General features: G+C 45.2%; 1 protein-coding gene across 8 annotated transcripts in view; it reads right to left on the bottom strand.

The window, feature by feature from the left end:
• DAAM2 (dishevelled associated activator of morphogenesis 2) overlaps positions 1-16523 on the bottom strand; it is a 398259-nt gene that overhangs the window by 73395 nt on the left and 308341 nt on the right. The gene's annotated exons all lie outside the window — the stretch shown is intronic.

The raw sequence follows: 16523 nt of genomic DNA, 5'->3' as shown, positions 1-16523 counted from the left end.
ATAAAGCACTGTTAATACATCTGAACAAACCCACTGTAATAGATATACAGCCAATTTTTACATCAAGAGGCATACTGTAAGGGGTTATTCATTAAAGTGTAATAGACCCTACCTCACAAAAACTCCCCTTGACTTGAATAGGAGTTTCCGTGTGGTGATTCCTGTTCACAACCATTGCATTTTAATTAGTGACTCCCATAGTGGTCCGTGCATCAATGAATTTTTTATCTTCAAGTTGATGCTACTAGATGCCTATACAGTCTGCATCTCTTAGCATCAAAGTATAAAAGTACTTATCTCCAATTGCCCCACTCCGGGGCCTCTTTTAATTGTAACAATGAGGGATTTGTTGAGGGTTTTGAAAAGTTTGACGCCTTATTATTAAAGAGGCAGACCAGCTATTCGCGACACAAATAAACACATATTCTGAAAGCTGACTAGAGTTGTATGAAAGTCTCCAAATATGCTTTTTTCTCATTTATCTGAAAATTTGCATTTTTGCACAATTTTCCCTAAAAGTTCACATTGCTTGGGAAAGCCCCAAAAAAGAGACCCAGATTACAGTCACATTTTGTGACCGTCACCAGAATATGGCAGAAATGGCAGTATTTAAATGGCCACGTGACACGGTGCCGTTTGTTTCTGCGCTGAAATGTGCAATGTACATTGACTTTTAATATTGGGGAATTTTTTGTGAAACGTGTGAATATTGACAATCTAAACAAACGTCCACCAAGAAATTGTGCAGCTCTGGTGTGGAATATCAGCAACCCTTTTCATGTTATAAAGGTTTAGGTTCCAGTTTGGTCTGGAAGTAGAGACTTAAGTAAGTGTGTATATCTTTATTTATATAGTACCCTCCAAGTATATAGAGCTTTACAACACATGTGATATAATATTACAACACAATGGGAATAAGCACGTCAGACAAAACAATAGGAAAAGGAGTCGCTGCCCCGAAGAGCTTACAATCTAAGTGGGAAGTGCGGATAAGTTACAGAGACCGTAGGAGGTGTTCTGGTAAGTGTGCCCGCAAGGGGTCAATGTCAGTGCATATGAGGTGTATAGTATCAGCCAGGGAGCTACACATATGCTTCGTTAAAGAGGCGTGTTTTAAGAAAGTCCTAAAGGTGGATAGAGAGGGTGCTAGTCGGGTATTGAGGGGAAGGGCATTCTAGAGGTGGGGGGCAGTCGGTGAGAAAGGTTTAAGGTGGGAGGGGGCTTTAGATACAAAGGGGGTAGACAGAAGACATCCTTGAGCAGAGCGCAGAATCGGCCAGGTGTATAGTGAGAAATTAGGGCTGAGATATAAGCAGGAGCAGACAGAAGAGTGTACAGTATATAGCCTTAGAAGTGAGGAGGAGACTTTTGTAAGTAATACAGGATTTATAGGAAGCCAAGAGAGGGATTTAAGCAGGAGAGACGCTGAGACAGATTTAGGGGAGAGTAACGTGACTATAGCAGCAGCGTTTAGGATCGATTGTAGGGGAGTGAGTTCTTCAAAGCTTTTCAATGTTTAAAGAATTTTTCACATCTCAAGAGCTCTCGTACAATCACATACACCGGAGCTATTTCCTCCTTGACACTGTGCACTTGTGAGGTCTTCAAAGCTTTTGAACTTTTGGAGAAGAGACATGTCTGAAAAGCTCTCCTACAATTACATGTCATACACTGTATTTATCGGTATTTTCTCCTTGATACTACTGTATGCACACTAATACATTTCTTTATAACTTTTTATAATACTGTACTACTGAACTAATTCAGTACTGCAGGGGTGCGCAAACTTTCTGTGCTGCTCCCCCCTGCCTGCCAGCCCCTGTACTCGCACCCCCCCTTACCTAAAATCCAGCGTCAAATGATGTGCTGGTTCATGTGACGTCACTTGACCCCCGCTGCATCATTTGGCGCGTACTATGACGACGTGCACGCACATGAAACTGTGGCGTCATTTGAGGCCACGTTGCCATGGCGACGCGTCGCTGACGATAAGGTAGGAGACGCGTGCCCCCCACTTTGCGCACCCCTGCAGTACTGTACTAATATATATGTAACCCATGTTACATGAACAAGAAAGGTGTTCATGGAAGGATAGTCAGGAGGAACCATTGCTCTCTAAAAAGAACATTGCTGCAGTTGGAAGTTTGCCAAAGAGCACATAGATGATCCACAAGACATCTGCAACAATGTTCTCTGGACAGACGAGTCAAAGGTAAAAGTTTTTGGCCTCAATGAGAAATGTTATGTTTGGAAGAAAAAAAAAACTACATTCAAACAGAAGAACCTCATCCCAACCGTCAAGCATGGTGGTGGGAGTGTGATGGCTTGGGGCTGCTTGGCTGCCTCAGGACTTGGACAGCTTGCCATCATTGATACAACCATGGATTCTGCTTTGTATCAGAAGATTCTAGAGGAGAATGTCCCGCTATCCGTCCGTAAGCTGAAGTAAAAGTGGGTCATGCAGCAGAACAATGATCCTAAACATACAAAAAAGAATGGCTGCAGAAGAAGAAATTCCGTGTCTTAGAATGGCCTAGACAAAGGCCGGACCTAAACCAAATGTTGTGGCAGGACCTGAAGCAAGCTGTCCATGCAAGGAACCCCTCAAATGTCACTGAGGTTAAGTAGTTCTGTAAGGAGGAAAATTCCTCAAAACTAATATGAAATACCGACCAGCAGTTACAGGAATCGTTTAGTTGAAGTTATTGCATCTCGAAGGGGCGCTACCAGGCATTGAATCTAAAGGTTCACATACTTTTTCATGCAAGGATATTGCATGTTTAATCATTTGTGGATAAATGATCATGTTATCTTTATCTATTATTAGGACTTAGATTAAGATCTAATGATATTTTAGGCTTGAAATATGTGAAAATCCTAAGTGGTTCACAAACTTTTTCTCGCAACGGTGTGTGTGTGTGTGTGTATATATATATATTTATATAGCCGAACCCCTTTACCTCAAATGCAGGTGCATGGGGGGACAGACTGGGAGGCTACTGCAGTGCTGCAGGGAACGTCAGTGAGAGGCTGCAGGCGGGCAACCGGGTCACCAGAGCTCCGCGGCATACCCGGCAAGGCATGCACGATAGGAATGGTGTGCATGCGCAGGAAGCCCAGGAGTCGCGGTGGCCATCTCACGGCGGTGCACATGCGCAGGAGCACAACAGTTTTGATGGCCATTTCAGAAGAGGCTCCGCAAGGGACTACAAGTCCCAGCAGCCTCAGGGGCTGCATCATCACATGGGCAGGTTTAGCCTCTCTGATCCACGGAGAGGGAGCAGTGAGGTTTGGCGGGAATCTGGGACCACGCCAGTTGGGAGCAGGACGCAGAGGAGAGAGGTAGTGCCCCAGGTGCTAGTAGCCCTGATTTCCCCTGTAGGCCACAGCTAGTCCCTGACTCACGGTAGTGCCAGCGTGTGTATAGGGAAGGCCCTTTCAGCAACGGATACCCCCTTTAGTGCTCTGTAATGCTGCTGCATCAGTGGACAGAGACACGCGGCGATCTGTGGCCTGAACATTTCTCTGACTCTGGCCATAAGATGAACCATAAGATGAAGGTGGCCATACTCAAAGGTAATCTTAGAACACTGAAAGAGAGACGGTTGCATGAATACAAATTTATGCAACTGTTCGGGACACTTAGCGATGGCCTAAACCGAGACCGAAGTTTCATGAGTCACTACTGATATGAGAGAACTCTCTTCCCATGAGTGCTAAAGGCCTTGTCAATACATACTGCACTATATGAATGCACACACAGCTGTCTCCTACACATACAAATACTCTATGTAATTCCAGCACTATATACCAATAGGGACCACATAGTATCCACACACACTTATAGTTATGCAACACCCTCTTACATTTCTACATCTACCCACACCATTGTTATACACTCCCACTTCTCACACACACACACCTTTTGTAAAGCGCTGTATACACTGTGGCCGCTTTATAAATTTATATTTACATACACACACACACTTACATCACTAACATTCAGGGACCATTTAACAACTCAAGTCATAAATCGCATACTGCACAGGGGGGAGGGATAGGTTTCAGTCACAGATACATTCCAGGTGCACTGTTTCGCAGTAAAAACCTTTCTTGCTTTATTCATTGTAACACCGCCGCAAGAAGAGATCAGCGTATCTCGAAAACTCGCACAAGTAAAAGCATTTAGTTAGCCACAGAACGGTATCGTCTATTCGTTTCTATTTTTATATATACTGTATGTATATATACACAAACACGATATATACTAGGAGTACTTCTCTAATTCCTTCCATACCAGCTTGTCTAATCACACATTAATCAGTGCTCATTAGCAATAATGAACCATATAACAGTAATGTGGATAGACAGAGCGTGAACTGTAGTCTCTAAGCATCAATTTCATGGCAAACAAGCCACTTGCGATCGCCTCTTGCCCAAGGTCACAAGGAGCCGAGAATGGGATGCAAACGGGTTTCACCAACTCCAAAGTCCCCGCTCAGCCACTCAATGTCAAATTATGACACCAATGTGCAGCCCATAGGCTTTAACTGAGGCACCTGCTGCACACTGAGAAATGTCCTCTATATGTGAGTCAGTCAGACGCCCGGACTTTCATGCACTAGAAAAACACATGATGCAGGCCGAGATATACTCAGCATGTTACTTTACTACGCGTTTGGTTTACTAAAGCACCTTGGTTCTCTTTTTAGGGCTTGTGGGTAACTGCCTTTGGCTGTGGCCATGGTCGGGGAGACGACGCGGAGGCGTGCGCGTGCGAGGAAATCCAATACATTTGATTCCATGGCGCGACGGCCAGGTCACTTGAGCGATTCGCCCAATGAAGGGCGAACCAGCTCCGTGATGTCACTGCCACGCCCCCCCCCAACACACCTCCCCATCGCGTCTACCCTGGTCTCAAATCGCTAGCGCTAAAAAGCGGGTGACGTCACCCGCACGGACGCGAGCGAACGTCACCGTGGCCGCAGCCTTCGAGCGCCCGGTAAATGTGCGGCATTTCTGCAATTCAAACGCTTACACAAAATGTACTTTATGTCTCAATAACCGGTTAAATATCTACAAATATAGAGAGAAAGGCCGCCGATTGAACACGTTCTGAGCTTATTTCACATTTCATAACAGCGTTCAAAGCAGAGGAAAGAGAATATTTAGTATCAGATAGAACTTGTTCTCATGTGAAAGCCAATGTAAACTTTCAGAGGCCTCTTGGAAATTGCAAAAGATATTACTGACGCTGAAATATGTTAAGATTTTAATGTTGCCCAATAACCAGCAGCTGGAATATCAACTGTGACCGGGAGATATTTAAGGGCTTGCAAACAAATGGTCACTTTTGACCTGCCTCGTAACTGCTGCACTTGCAAATATTTGCCATGGTGGGGTTATTAATGACACGGTTTTATGTGCAATATTTCATAGTAATCTGATAAGCACACGCTGCGGGACAAGGACGTTTAAGGGGATTCTCCATGTTCCGATATGCTTTACACGACTGTTTCTGTAGGGTTTTGCAGGGGACGGTGGAGATATTATTTCCTAGAAAGACTATGTGGCGGTGAGTTCCCAGCGGCAGCTGATTCTCAGAACAACAGTTGAGCTACGATACGAAATGAAGGCCCTTTAACCCACTCACCGCCAGCAGAAACAAATTGTAACATAATAGAAGTGTAAAATATACCTTCTATAATTTCAATTCATAGAACTGTATATATTTTTCAGTTTCATATATATCCTTGTTGTCCTCTATTTATTATACTATGAAGTTATCTCCCCTTTGGTCAGAGAGAGGTATGAGCCATGAAAGGGGTTTAAATGATCTAGAGCATGGGGAAGATAGTTTTAATAATAGAGACCTTACAGGGCGAAAGTGACCTCGCCGCCGGGACCTGTCGCTGCCAGCCGCTTGGCCGCTTAAGTAAGCCCCAAACCTTAGCCCTAATCTTAAACCCCCCTAATCTAAAAAACTTAACCTAAGCCCTTATCACTAAACCCCTAAAGTTAACCCCCTAACCGCTAAAACCCCTAAAGTTAACCCTCTAACCGCTAAAACCCCTAAAATTAACCCCCTACCCTAAAACATATCTTATTGCAGAAGCAGGCGGAGGGTCCCCTACGGTGAAACCCCGGTGAGGACTTGGTCGCAGTGGGACGGGCACGGCACATGTCCCATTCCATCACAGCTCGATCACGCATTGGCTTCCATTGATGTGACTGGGTTACGATACTCCTTATTGCAGCTTAGTGAATCCCAGCCGTCTTGTCTCTAGCGGGTGATCACTGGGCTACAAGTGGCCTCCAAACACAGGCTGAACCCTGAAGCCCACCTTCACTTCAGGTTGGGGGCTGCTCTCTCCTATTGTGTGCCGTTTCTGTAACTCTGAGGTTCAGGTCCAGTATTTTTGACGTGTGTTATATGTTTATATAAATGTATTGAAGGACAGAACTAAGTGTAAGCAGAGACGTCCTCCCAATGATTATTAACATTAGATGGATCCGCGGTTAGGAAACGTTTGAAGACTCCCTGGTCTATATTAGTCCTACGCAGCGTACTGTATGTTGACTTCTTCACATGCACATTGCATATTACGTAATTGTCTCAACAATGCAGTGACGACTGTAATGGGACATTGGGTGCTTCCTGCTTGTATAGCCTCAGATCAGTCTCCTGTAATTACCAGCCTTAGAGCCTTATTCTATATCCACCAAAGAGGCTGTTTGGCCATTGACTTCAATGGGGATTTTCGTCCAGAAACGTTCTGAACTGCAGCTTTGTGGATATATAGCAGAATTATCCCCTTTATGTGAGACTCGTACCACGGAGCGTCAAACCAATATCAGAAGTTATATTTTGGCCCCGACATAAAGAAAATCCCACTCCCCCTGCAACTGGACCATACACCTTCTAGACGTCAATATTATAACCCTATTACGAGTAATAATATTTTTGCTCATACAAACCGCTGCCTCCAGAATTTGCAGCCAGATGAAGTCTGTGTGAGGTCTCAGAAGCTTTAGTGTAATAACGCACAGGGGGGTTATATAAAGCTGTAGTGTAATAACATACAGGGGGTTTATATAAAGCTGGAGATGTTTCTCCTGGATGCTGTGCAAAGTCTCATCCTCCCATTATATAACTCTGCCAAGCACCTCCTTCCATAATCCCTTCTATAACCACCCCCCAAACCACACATTGAAGCCAGCCGAGCTCACTCTACATAGTAGTATACAATGGAACCCACTCACAGAGAAGAGCTATATAATGTGTCCTTTGACAAGTTGAATGAAGGAAGCATTACAAATTTTAAGAATAGTATTCTGCAGTGAAAATAAGGCACGTTGCCTCGGGGTCATCAAAGCTCAATCCACTGTATCGTGCCCGAATCGGAAGTATCTGCATTTGACATTGAATGACAGCTATCGCTGATTCAGAGGCGATACAGCGGATCGAGCTTTGACGACTCCAGAGCATTATATAATGTTGCTGAACATCTAGGTCAGATTTGAAACTCCCTCAGCTCATTCTAGAAAAACATAAGAGTTATCAAAATGTGCCGTGCAATATTATTTAATTTCTCTCTTTTCTGCATTCCTCTGGTTGCTGGAAATACATGTTTCCGCTTGGAGTTTAAGCTCCAAGGACCCCCCGCTTCCCGAGATACATGTGTTTGAAGACTGGGCACGCAATATGGATGTTTAAAGGTCCCGCGGGCCAATAGGAATCTGCAAGGAATGATGTCACGCATCTTCCACGGGACCTTTAAACGAGGCTGAGGTGCCGGCAGTACCTTTAGAGGTAAGTAGCTCAGAGACCAGGGAGTCCACAGAGCTGAAAAGAAATGTGGTTCCGCTGTGGAGACCCCCAACTTCACACCTAGGGGAGAAACGTTTTTTTTTAAAGGAAATTGCTCTTTGCTCAATTTAGCAAATGCCACAAATGTTATTATCTCTCCAGTAGAGGTAACTCATGCACAGAACTTTCACCCCCAACCTTTCTCCTCTCCTCACCTGAAGGCCGGGGACTCAACTCCAGTCCTCAAGACTGAGCCACTGATTGACCCACCTGTGCTGCAGCTGGGATATCCTTAAAACCTGACCTATTGGGGGCATCCTGCTGTGATCATTACCCAAATATAAAATACTGAATAATCAATAAATGGTGAGGAAGGGTGTGATATTATCAAGGAACTACATAAATATACATATATACTGTGTGTATATATACTGTATATACACACACACCCACATACACACGAGGGGTTGATTTTCAGTCTACAATCTCACAATCGCTCGCTGTCTTTGGCCAACTGGGCTTCCCACAGTCGTGCTAATACTTTTTCACAGCCGTGTGAGTGCAATTTTAACTTTGTTTATATATTAAAATAAGGGTTTACACCAGGGGTGGCCAACGTATTTTTCAGGTGTGCCAATAAATGGGCAGAATTATTTGGGTGGGCCACTGTTCTACTGCCCTCCCCCCCCCCTTTTCCTCTCTCACTTAATCCTTAATTCCCCCCCTTCTAAGAATTTTACCTTGGGGGTGGGGGGAGGTCTTCCTGGCTTGGTGAACCAGCGAGGGGGGAATGGCGTGAGAGGGCCCCGCAGCTGAGGAGAGAGCTAGCTGCCTGGGCGTCGAGCCGCTGAAGAAAGCAGCAGGAGAGGTAAGTATCCTGGCTTGCGTGGGGACTGGCAGGCCGCCGGAGGAGGAAACCAGTTGAGGTCCCACCACCGGGAGTGGCAAATCCCGAGTATCGTCACGCAGGCCATTGCACATGCTACCCCTGATCTACACTATCTGTACCTATTTCTTTTGAGGCATTCTGCCAAGAAACGAATAAGTAGGGTCACCGAGGACTAAAGAAAAGATAACTCAGTTACGCCTCCACACAATGATGGTTTTGTGACTGCATCACTTAACCCCGTATTATATCCCATTTGTGTACAACATACTACACCACATGTGGTTATTTTTTCTTTTTCTTTCCGATTTTGTGCGCACAATTTATCATCTGCATTTTCATCTGGAATTTATCATCTGCATTTTCTTCTCAGCTATCTGTGGGGTTGAAACCTTTATGTGCAGCAGCAATAGGGAAAGATAGCACTTGGATTTCAGCATTTTTATCTCTTTGTCATCTATTCCCTTTAGAATTACTATTGGTAGATGTTAAACTTTTTGTTTCTGACATATATATATATATATATACTCTATATATAGTAACATACTTGCCAATTGGCACCAGCTCAGTCACCGGCATGGTTTACTCCTGGCGGTGTATGGCCATTTGCTGTTCTTTTTAGAACATTGGTATAATCGTGTAATTGGGAATCAGACAAGTTCTGTATAATAAGGTGTCTTATTCATGGGATATCAGAAGCTTGGAATCTTCTATAGAAGACACCCAGTTATCCCACACAAATGGATTCAACTAACCATAGTAACATATTTAAGACCAGTTAACTAATAGTATCCCTTTCCTCAGGCCATACACCTGATCTGGTCCCAGGAAAGGGCCATTATGTCCTAAAACGTGACGTTTGTACCTGCTCTGCTGATGTAATACATACAGAACAAGCTTTGCTTACATATCAGACTCCTGTGTGCTTCCTCCATCACAACTGTTCACATTATTCTGGTTCCAGCCTTGAGACACCGGGATCAACGGAGGGTGAGCACCAGTGAGAGAATTATTTACCCATTTTTTTTATGAGCAGCGGTGTGCCACTGTTTCTATACTTCTTAACGGTAATAATAGCTCGAGCTATGTACAAAGCAGTGACCGAACTTGAAATGAGCTGTGTAAGTGCCAAGCCACCAAGCTGTGCAGTCCTTCACAATAACATAACTAAGACAATGTGCCTGTAGCTGGACAAAGCCGTGAGTCAGAATGCAGACCCCAGAAGGATGACCAAACTACTCATTTCTTCATTTTCGAATCATTTGGGAAGCCCTGTGAGAAACCACAGGCTCCGGATTCTTGGGATGAATCCACGTCACCACAACAGACATAACAACGACCACCGACTCTCTCCCTGGTTTAAAGCAGCTGTCCTATTTACTCGTTCCAACATATATTTTATTGTACAAATTGCTTTTACTTTTCCAATTTTATTCCAAACATGTCATCCCCCGTGCAAACCTCGGGAGCTCGTGGATTTCTGAAAACAATTATGTCTGATAGCATGCCGAGACCTCATTACCACGCGCAAACCCGACTGTCGGTGACAGGATTAAAGATGCTCAACGTTGCCAATTGTCTTAGAATTACTGTGCAGGTGTGATCGTAAGAGCATTGGAATTGCTGCAGGTTTATGTGCTCGGCTACGATAATGCCCATGAGGAAAACACTGCAAACCGATCACGGTCACGTGGCGCAGGAGATTTAAAAGCACAGGGGGTACCGGGGCCTGTATCTCGGGAATGCGACGTTTGAAATGCATTGGATGGGTCTTTTGTCACATTAAAGTGCCCTTTTAATCATTTTTTTGTCCTGGGTTCTTCCTGCTCCGTTTGTGCTGGTGCGCTTTTTGGTCTCCCTTTTCTCAGCTCAGGAGACCCCCTGCTCCCACACACTATTATTAAAATTAATATTTTTACTGCACGGTCGCCTGTAGGAGCCGTGCATGGGTTCGCAGCGTCTCTACGCAGCTCTTCCAGGCTGCAGTTTTTTCTACCAGCTATAGCGCTATAGAACTTATATCGCGATAGCACTGATACAAAAAACAGGTCGCACGATAGTGAATCTTTGTGATCGGACTTAAAAAAATGGCCTTCACGTTTTTGGCTTCATGTCTTATAACAAGATTAAAAAAAATGCATTGTCGGACGCAAAAGGAATGATTTTATCACTGTTTGGGACTACGCCCCTCTGACTGTAAACAATAACACTGAGTGTGAAGCAGGGGAGTCTGGTTCAAAACCCAGTGTCAGCTTCCTGTGACCTTGGGCAAGTCACTTTATCTCCCTGTGCCTCAGCCACCAAAATTATAGCTTGTAAACTCTATGGGGACCCATATCTACTAAAACAGGGGTGTGCAAACTGGGAGATGGGAGATTTTCCTGGGGGGAGGGGGGGAGGGGGGGGAGGGCGTGGGCGGTTGCAGAGGCCCCGTGCTCTTCTCCAAGGCATTTAAATTAAATGCCGGGGGATCGCGTGAGGCCTCTGCAACACTAAACTTACCGAGATTCAGATACTGTGATGCATCGCCATAGCAACGTGGCATCAAATGACGCCGCGGGTCACGTGATGCAACGTCACATGACTGTGGCGTCATATGACGCAGCTGCAAGGTAGGAGGGGTGGGGGGGGGCACAGCAGCAAAAGTTTGCGCTCCACTATACTAAAACATTCTATATACAGCGCAGCGTACACTGTCAGCACTACACAAGAAAAACCTATTATTATTTTCCGGTCTCTGAACTGTACAGTAAGTAAAACCTCACAAAAAGAAGAAAATCAGCCTGTTCTGTACATTTTCCTGCAAATACGTGAATGCCACACTCACCAGATGAATGCAGTAGGATGTATAAAGCAAATCCATATGAAATGCATTACTAGCTATTTAACATTCTGATAGCTCTGACAGTGGCGGTTAAGCAGAGTGCCTCCTGCAAATATTTATATTTCATCGGCATGAAAAAATTATAGAGATTTACATATATTTATATGTTTAATTGTTCAAATAGAAAGTAGGATAACAGGCTGTGTGCTTGCATTGGTATAATGTGTCCGTAACTAACAGAGAAGAGATATATGATAGAGAAAATGTCACAGAGTCCCTGCTTCCGGGGGAGCTGAAAAATCATTTAGAAGTTTATTACAACACCTCCAGTCCCCCGGTAATGCAGCCCGCTCTCACCTGTGCATTTCTCTATAGGGAGGTTACACTGCGCACAAACGTGACCGCACTAGTGATACGGGAGCCTGTTCTGCATTGTTCCACCAAGAACAAGAACAATAGCTAAGATGCCCACGGAAGAATACGAAACTGCTCTCGGCTAAGGGGCAAAATGAAATGTGACCTAAGCTTCCGTACATTGTTTGTTTAAGCTAAAAATCCTAATGAGTGGAAAATACAATTTCACAAGAAAAATGTGTCAGCTTATGGTAAATAGAGCCGGAATTAACCACAAGGATTTATGCAAAGTTCATGCCAATTGGAAACAGCTGCCGGCTAACCAATGGAAACCCAATCTCTGCCATTTAATGGGCTGCTTTATGATTAAACAGATGTGCTGTCTGATTATAATTAATAATAATAATTGTTTGTTCATGCATGGCACTGCTAGCTTTATGTAGTACTTTACAGAGACAGTTTCTGCCCCATGGAGCTTACAATCTATGGTTTTGGTGCCGGGGGCACAGGGAGATAAAGTGACTTGCCCAAGGTCACAAGGAGCCGACACTGGGAATTGAACCAGTCTCCTCTGCTCCAAACTCAGTGCCAGTCAGTGTCGTTACTCACTGAGCCGCTCTTACTAGCCTTAGATATTGCAACATTACATGTGTGCTTCTTTAGAACATCTATGATTAGGTTAAATGGCTGTAGTGTAGAGGGAGTAAGTTTGAATGAAAGGGTCCTATGCACTGAAGGGCTTATTGTACTGCCGGGGTGCGCATTCTTTCCCCGCTGCGAGGACTTACACATACCTCTCCCTCTTCCCTGCCTGTATTGCAGCTCGGCAAACCACTTCACTCCCCTCTTATCTCTCTGGCACGTTCCCCTGGATGAGCCAAAGTCTGCAGACAGGAAAGTACGGCCCATACTCTCAGGCTAAGGCCCCGGTAACTCAGCTGCAACGCACGCCCGCGAGATTGGCGGCGCGTGCAGCCGATTCCCTGGTCTGCAGGGAGCTGCAGGAAGAGAGACCGGGGGGGGGGGGGGCGTGGCGGGGGAGTGACGGGGGCGCGGACATGACGTCACCCGACAGGTTCGCCCTCATTGGCTGAACCGCGGGGGTCGTGCCGTATCGATCGACGCGAGTCCTGCTCTCAATTCTATTGAGAGCAGGAGCAGCTCTCGCCTCAGCGCTGCGGCCCCCCCTCGCAGCGGGCCCGGCGCCATTGAGCGGAGGGCTCTCGTCCGTGCAGCGTCTGTCACAGCGGACCCTGTAGTAGGCAGCGGGGTCAAGCCCTAACCCAATATAAGGCTGCTTCCTGACTAATCTCGGTGGACTCCACAGACGATGAATTGAGACACAATTTCAGTTTACAGGTGCAGTATAGCCCTAAAAAACTGCCAGGAGTCAAGACCAAACCAATAAAGAGACTAATGTGTCCAGCCCATTTCACTATGTTTTGCTTCATATATTTACACCGTTTACCTTTATAATAAGGGAACTTTGTTACTGACTTTGGCCAGCTTTTATCTGCACTGAATCACAAATAAGCATATGTTGCATTTATTTAACCCCTTATGGGCCCTTTCACATACATCACAAAGTTTAGTCCATGGGACAATAAGAAATGATATATTCAGTGCAGGTGCCTGCTAAACGGAGGTCCCATTGAGGCACTTGGCAGCTTGAATCATGTTTTGATCAAAAGATGCAACCAAATGAATCTTTTATCACACAGGCCTAGGTTCTAAATGTGAATATGTCACTGGTATATTTGAGCCCAATTGGTTGGAGCGCAGGATCTGTTCTTTTGTTTTCCACATACTTACACCTGTAGCCTACACGAGTGCATGTATTTGTTCTTGCAAAGTAATGCAGTGGTCCAATATGCAGTCTCAGTATGTGCTATACTGCAAAGACCGAGTACTATGTCATAGTATTAGAGGATCAGTGAGCACTACAATGGATACTGCTCCTGCAGGAAATTAGCAATGGTGTCTCTTAACCTCTTCTTTTGGCCTTCAACAGTGGACTGCAGCCAGCACCCACAAGGATGGTCACTACTTAGACTTAGTTTTCACTAAAAACTTCTCTCTCTCCGATTTCTCCATTTTCCCCTTTCCTCTCTCTGACCATCACCTCATTCTCTTTATCTCGCTTCTCCCCTTCATCTATCCCCCGGTTCCGCAGAAACCTGCGCTCTATTCACTTACCTGACTTTGAGTCAACTTTACGCTCCACCCTCTCCTCTCTCAGCTCTGCTACAGACCCTGACACCCTGGTCAGGAACTACAACTCTGCCTTGTCCTCCTCTCTTGATCTATATGCCCCAATTTATCTCTGCCGCCCTCGCCCTTCTAACCCTAGACCCTGGCTAAATTCCCACACGCGCATGCTGCGTTCCTCCACTCGTTCCTCTGAACGCCTCTGGAGGAAATATCATACTCTCGCAGACATCCTTCACAACAAATGTATGCTATCCTGTTTCAACTCTGCCCTCTCGCAAGCTAAACAAGCCTACTTTTCTTCACTAATCAACATGCACAAGTCTAACCCACGCCGACTGTTCTCTGTCTTTGATACTCTACTCAAACCACCCTGAGCTGCCTCTCCTTCCTCCATCTCCGCTCAGGACTTTGCTGACTATTTTAAGGAAAAGGTGGAATCCATACGTCAGAATATCCCCTCTGTTTCTTTCTCCCATCCTACACTTCTTCCTAACTCTCCTCCTGCCTTCCTTGACTCTTTTTCCACTGTCTCAGAGGAAGATGTGTCACTGCTGATCTCCTCTTCTCCCTCTATCACTTGCTCTCTTGACCCCATTCCCTCCCATCTCCTAAAACTTCTAGCTCCTACTATAATCCCTACGCTCACACACATTTTTAACTCCTCCCCCTGCTCTGGAACCTTTCCATCCTCCTTCAAACATGCAACAGTTATACCATTACTCAAAAACAGCAAGCTTGACCCTACCTGTCTTTCTAACTATCGACCTGTCTCCCTCCTGCCTTTTGCCTCTAAACTCCTTGAACGTCTTGTATTCTCTCGCTTGCTCCAATTTCTCAACACCTATTCTCTCCTAGACCCTCTACAATCTGGCTTCCGCACTGCTCACTCCACGGAAACAGCCCTCACTAAAATAACTGACGACCTCCATGCTGCCAAAGACAGAGGTCATTACACTCTGCTCATATTACTCGACCTCTCTGCAGCATTTGACACCGTGGACCACCCTCTTCTCCTTCAAATTCTCCATACTCTTGGTATTCGGAACAAAGCTCTATCCTGGATCTCATCCTACCTCTCCCATCGTACTTTCAGTGTATCTTCTGCTGACACCTCCTCCTCTATTGATCTCTCTGTGGGGGTACCCCAGGGCTCTGTACTGGGACCTCTTCTCTTTTCTCTGTACACACTCTCTCTAGGTGACCTAATAACATCTTTTGGGTTTAAATATCACCTCTATGCTGACGACACACAAATTTACCTTTCAACCCCTGACCTTACACCTCCTATACAGACCAATGTTTCTGAATGTCTCTCTGCTATATCATCCTGGATGGCCCTCCGCCGCCTTAAACTCAACATGGCAAAAACAGAGCTCCTCATACTTCCTCCCAAACCTGGCCCTACTACCTCCTTCCATATTACTGTTGGAATTACGATCATTCACCCAGTAGCCCAAGCACGCTGCCTAGGGGTCAAACTCGACTCCTCTCTCACATTCGCCCCTCACATTCAAAACATTTCTAAAACTTGTCGCTTTTTCCCCCGCAATATAACAAAAATACGCCCTTTCCTCTGTTGTTCGACTGCTAAAACTCTGACTCAGGCCCTCATTCTCTCCCGTCTTGATTACTGTAACCTCCTGCTGTCCGGCCTTCCTACCTCTCACCTGTTTCCCCTACAATCTATCATAAATGCTGCTGCCAGAATCACTCTTCTCTTTCCTAGATCCGTCTCAGCATCTCCCCTCATGAAATCCCTCTCCTGGCTTCCGATCAAATCCCGCATCTCACACTCCATTCTTCTCCTCACTTTTAAAGCTTTACATTCTTCTGCCCCTCCTTATATCTCAGCCCTAAATTCTCGTTATGCACCATCTAGACTCTTGCGTTCTTCTCAAGGATGTCTTCTTTCTACCCCCTTTGTATCTAAAGCCCTCTCCCGCCTTAAACCTTTTTCACTGACTGCCCCGCGCCTCTGGAATGCCCGTCCTCTCAGTACCCGACTAGCACCCTCTCTATCCACCTTTAAGACCCACCTTAAGACACAGTTGCTTAAAGAAGCATATGAATAGCACTGTGGACATTCTGAACACATGTTACATAAAGCTTGGCCCCCTGCAGAAGCACTTACCAGAACTCCCTCCTACTGTCTCTGTACGTTCTCCCTACCTACCAATTAGACTGTAAGCTCCTCGGGGCAGGGACTCCTCTTCCTTAATGTTACTTTTATGTCTGAAGCACTTATTCCCATGATCTGTTATTTATATTATCTGTTATTTATTTGATTACCACATGTATTACTGCTGTGAAGCGCTATGTACATTTATGGCGCTATATAAATAAAGACATACAATACAATACAATTGTACTTTAGAGAGCCAACCAAAAATTTCAACCCTGTGAAGTCTTCAGCAGTCCTACAGCCCTAACCTTGACGT

Source organism: Ascaphus truei, chromosome 4 (assembly GCF_040206685.1).
Source record: "Ascaphus truei isolate aAscTru1 chromosome 4, aAscTru1.hap1, whole genome shotgun sequence".
Classification (NCBI taxonomy): Eukaryota; Metazoa; Chordata; class Amphibia; order Anura; family Ascaphidae; genus Ascaphus; species Ascaphus truei.
Note: the sequence above shows the minus strand (reverse complement) of the source record. Positions and strands in the feature narration are given on the sequence as shown.